The 5,473-nt window shown below is 39.2% G+C and overlaps 1 long non-coding RNA gene across 1 annotated transcript in view; it reads right to left on the reverse strand.

Moving 5' to 3' along the window:
- Positions 1-205: 205 nt before the first annotated feature.
- LOC109299741 overlaps positions 206-5,473 on the reverse strand; it is a 15,533-nt gene continuing 10,265 nt past the window's right edge. Inside the window, exon 2 of the long non-coding RNA XR_002097979.1 lies at positions 206-712. This is a non-coding gene — a long non-coding RNA (uncharacterized LOC109299741). The remainder of the gene's footprint in view (positions 713-5,473) is intronic.

Consider the following 5,473-nt stretch of genomic DNA (forward strand, 5'->3'; position numbering starts at 1 on the left):
TCAGGCTGCTATTGCTGGCTCATAAGAAGCAAGCATTACTATTCTGATAGTGAGCTAGAGGTGGTAGGTAGAGTACAGTTAGGCTGTGAAGACCCTGAAGAGTAAAAGCAATCAGTGCACACTTGATATGATAGAGAAGGGGTAATGAGAAGATGGGTGAAAGGCTCAAAGTGATGGGTGTAGAACAACACTTAGAACTGAGCTAAGAATGGATGACTACAGCTGTATTTGAGGTGAGTGGGGCCAAAAGGATTAAGAGCAAAGTAAAAAAAAGTGACAATAATGGTGAGATGATGATAGTCTGTGTGGATGCACGGAGAGGTTATATCTTTGACAAAGCTCAAGGCAGAGATGTGTTGAGGAAATCTGCTTAACTCTCTCCCCTATAAATAAGTTTGCCTTGTTCTAATATGGCCAAAGCCACTATGCAAATATGAATAGAAAATGGAAGTTGAAGCAGCTATTGGATCTCCCCCAGCTGAGATGCTAGCATTCAGCACTGAGTCCTGTTCACTAATTGCTGCTGGATGTTGACAAAGACGCTGTGGCTAGCTATTTCCAGCCTGCCAGCCAACTGTTATGTTGCCCAGTAGAGCAAACAGCCTGCAGGGGCAGTTCATTGTAGTCATAGCAGGTGTCTTCAAGTTCTTTCCTTCCTACTCCCAGATGTGTATCAGCTGCAGACATCACATGGATTAACCATTTTGTGCACCTGGAAGTATTAAAAACTAAAATCAATTTAGGATTAAAAAATAACATCCTATGTGTCTGTGGGCTAATGACTCTGACAACTGACTGGAAATTAAAATAACTTTTCAGATATTTTTATCTTGGCAGTCTTCAAACTCATTAGGTTTTTTAGGCACCATTCACTTATTTATCCTGTTTTCCATATTTTTGTTTACCCTGTTTTCCATCTGCCCATCTTTTTTCATTGTAATTCATCTAAACTGAACATTGAACTTCTGCGCCTGTGCTAGGGATACTGATGTATATTAATGTCTTGGAATAATTCTTTAAAATGACATTTCTTTGTTTGTATCCATTTTTAACACAATTAGACTATTCAGAATGTTTTAACTTCTTTTGTGATTCTTTTGCTGGTGGTGCTAAAAAAGAAAAGTCTATACAAAATACTGGACAGATTTTCTTTTGAAATAGAATAGGGAACTCAATGTGTGGCATGTAAGGTTAATGCAAAATGAGGAGAAATCCTAAAATGTGGTAGACAAAAGGCATTGTCTTCAATATAAAGGCAAGGGCTTGCAAAGTAAGTGGTCCCATTTCACTAAATTCCCTGGAAACCAGGGAAGCTGATTGCTTACCAGGGCTGATTTTGACCCTGGATGGGCCAATATATACATTTACATTGTGATCTGAGCACCTGGGTAAAGCTTGAATTCTTAGATTCATAGTACTCTGAATGCTTTAACTGCAGAACTCTAATCACTTTGGGCCATCTGGCATAAAGCTATACCTTAAAAAGGAATATATTGTTTTTAGAAGAATAACATCTTCTTCTCTAAGGTTTAGTGTTCATGAGGGCTGGTTGGAAAGTGGGAAATATTTTCCTGCAAAATATTTCAAGCAAAATGAAAAACCCAATAAAAACATTCACAATTTGATTTCAATCCAAACTAAAATGAAAATCTGTCATTGAATATAGTCAAAACAAAAATTTCCATTTACAATCATTCTTTCAAAAGGAGAATTGTGAATAATACATTTTTGTATAATTTGGGAAGGGTTTTTAAAAAATTTTTGCATAGAAGTTGTTAACTGGCTATACTGTTTGTTTTTTCTATGGATACAAATCATATTACACTGCTAATATTCATCTGTATCCTGATTTTGTATATATTATAAAACAGTTTTTGCAAAGTATAATTCCATTAAAAATTAGGAGTGTTATATAATGGCTCCATGAATTGTACTGCATGCAATTAAAGTAGTTGCTGACTTCTGAAGTTCTACTGAACTCAATGAAATACTATACGTTAGCATCAGAGGCATATTTGTTGGAACACAGTTCAGTGAAAATGTCTATGAACAGTAGTTTCATTTTTTACTAGCGGTCCAGATGATTCTGAATTCTGACACTCTGAAAATCTGAAAAAATGCCTGTGGGCTTCCTGTCAATTTACACAAGAGAGACAGGATCAGAATTTGGTTCCTGATGAATGAAAAGGAGAATTTGTTGAGACTTCCAGGTTGACAAGAAAAGGAAGTTACCACAAGAAATGCATAAATGTAGAAGAATGTAGAGATAATATATGCAAAAAGAAATTTTTTAAAACAACATTGCTTCTTTAATTTTAGTAGACAAGTGAAAATGTAACAAGTATGTTCTATGGCTTTTTTACCATCTTCAGTGAGGACTGGGAGATGTAAATAAAAAATGGAAAGTAAACTCTTTCTGCCTCTGTGTTGGGTCCCAGAACCATATCTGTAATGGCAAGTTTGCATACAAGGATTTTTGTTTGAACTTCCTACTCTAAAGAGCATGAGATTTCACGTGCTGGTTTTTGCCCTACTGCACATGCACTATTTGCTAGTTTTACATGCTGCAAGCTTCTTGTCAAGAGCAGTACTATAATTATGCTGAAACATCACTTTGCGGTAGGCTTGTCACAGTTTGCTGTTCAGCATACAGATGGACCTTTCTTCTGACGGCACATTTTTAATATAAAATGATTTAATTAAAAACTGGACAATATTTGTCAGCAGATGCAATTTTTCAGTACAACGGGACAGACTTTCATACAAAATCAATATGATACAACACTCGGCATGTAAATTTTTTCCTCTGGGATGCTTGCTACCTTATTTGACATGCACTCAGAGAGGCTTAGTATAGGTTGGGTTTGAGTTTTGAGCTAAGATTTGGGTAAATTACATTTCTACCTTCTTTCAATTTGAATTTATAAACCATATTCCTTTTTTCCCAATTGCATCTTGGACCAATGGTTTTCAAACTTCCTAAGGTCACAGAACCGTTTCATAACACTTCTTGTGCCACAGAACTGCCACCCCTTTCCTAAAGACTGACATGGAGCCTGGAAATGGTGGCGCACCACCTCCTGGCCCTCTTCATTATCACCCCCAATCTCTTTGCAGAGCCCCCAGGGACCGAATGCAGAATCCCAGGTTTCCACAGGACACAATTTGAAAGCTATTGCCTTGGATCATGTATTCCAGGCCTCACAGCCCCAGCTAGACAAATTAATATCTTGACAATTACAGCATAGAACAAGTTATCTGAATTTGAAGAAAATCAGCTTCTTCTAAGATGACAAACCTAACTCATATTATCAATTGTAACTCAAAAGGGTTACTCTCACTGCTCTTAGTTTTCAAAGCTTCTGTTGGCTCCAGTGACTGGAAACATACACAGACACATTTAAAGGAGAAATGATCTCTCCTTAAAATTAATTTAGGGTTTGCTGGTCAGACTAGTGAGATTATAGCAAACCACCATTGATTAAATGGTATAGGATTGAGCCTCTGGGGCCGCATCCAGATGAGCATGGCTGTGTGGTATGTAGCACTGCAGACACATCTGTGGTGTCACATACTGCACATTCAACTGTTCTCTGTGCTGCAAAGAGCACCATAGCAGTGGGGGTTTGACCCCTGGATATCTACCCCCCAGGGTAACCTGCTGTGTGCCAGAGGGCATGTGGCACAGGCATTCCCCAGGGACAACTAGCTTTGGCACAAGGTGTGCTGCTGCTAGTTGTCCCTGGGGAAACAAAAGTCTACACTCACGTGGATGCAGCCTGGTGCATCAATATCTTGTACCAGCTGGCTAGATGCTAGTTAAATGGAGCTTGAGTTGTAATGGGAAGCCATAGGTGCCATACCTAATTTGGTTAACAGCGGTATAACAAAGATTAATATTGCGTGTAGAGAACTGCTGAATTAATATCAGCTTTTCAGACAGGAAATCATGAGAGAGAGTATGCCTTCTAGTCTTACATAACTTACATTTTCAACATCCTGAACTGGCATGTTATCGCTTTCCTCACCCCACTCACTGCTTGGCTGGGTGCTGATGAGAAATGGTCTCCCAGCCAGTGCTAATTGTGGAATCTTTGTTATTTAGTAACTAGTTTTATGTCACAGGAATTCTCAAGCAAAGTGAAAATACGTTTGTGAACCCAATGTTCTTTGAAGTCCTTTCCTGTCTGTCACATGCCATTATGCACTGCTGGGTGTCTGAATATCTGGGACAAAAGGTCAGGCCTCATAATATTAAAAAAATGGACAATTTTGTTTTCCAGTCATGAAAAAGTGTTCATGGAACAAAAGAAGAAAGGGATTATAGAGAAAGGCAGGGGGATATGGGGGGTGTTTGTTATTAAGCATATTGCAGTATGGTCATGGCATATTTCTCTTTAAGGTGTCTCTCTTTAGGACCACATTCTGCCCTCAGAAAATGCTAGAAAATAAAAGAAAATATATATTTGGTGTTGTAAGAAAAATAGCACAACACAAAACCCTTATAAGGTTTATATGTTAGTATTAACATACAAAATCTTTGCTAAAGTTATAAATGGAGGCAGGTGATGGGGAAACACTTCTGAGCATGCCTAGTTATCATCTGCTAAAATGTTAAAGGTGTAATGAAATGCTACCCTTTCTGGTGTTTTAATAGAAGGTTTCCTTTCCTTTGATCCGATTCCTAGGTATGCTGATTGGACAGTTTGAAAACGGGAGATTTTACATGCCTTATGTAACAAGAACTAGTTAAAATGTTTCAGTCATTTTTTGTGGGTGAGACCAAATGACTTTATCAAAATTAACCTTTTTCCTGCCCAAAATATCCACCTTGAAATTAGTTTTTCTCTGAATATTTTTCAAATCGTCAACATGAAACAAAAGCAGATTTATGTATTTCAATATACTGATTTGGAATATTTTTGTTTTTTGATTTAATGTTATTTTACTTCAGTTTTTGAAAGCCAACTTTTAAATTTTTTTCTTATTTGTGGATTTGCTATTTCCAGGCAAATCCAGGATTTGGCAAAGGGAGTGCAGGACCAGCCATCCCCACTGCAGGGGTGACTGTATCCCTGCTCCCAGGCTCCTGTTCTCCCAACCAGTAGGGACATTCCCCACCATGGCAGCCTTTGGGGATTTTTAAAAAGTCCTTAAAGCACATAAGAATCCCCACCTTTCCCTCTGTGCTTAGAGGCACAGCCCTTTCCTTCCCCTTCTACCTCTCACCCCTGTTGCTGTGCTTTCCCCATAGTCCCAAGGGTGGAGCATCTGCAGAGCTGGGCTGTGTGGGGGCTGAGAACAATGACAGCAGCTGAAATGGCCCAGGGGTGGGTTTCCCCACTCAGCCTTGTCCCCTGGGAGCAGGACTGGGAAAGGCGAACTGCCCTGTCCATCGTGTCTCCTGCTGTCACTGTTCCCAGATGAACCTACCCCCCCACACAACCTGGCTGGAGCAGGCAGGAGCAGCTTT

The sequence above is a fragment of the Gavialis gangeticus genome, unplaced genomic scaffold (genome assembly GCF_001723915.1).
Source record: "Gavialis gangeticus isolate Ggan-Ray unplaced genomic scaffold, GavGan_comp1, whole genome shotgun sequence".
Classification (NCBI taxonomy): domain Eukaryota; kingdom Metazoa; phylum Chordata; order Crocodylia; family Gavialidae; genus Gavialis; species Gavialis gangeticus.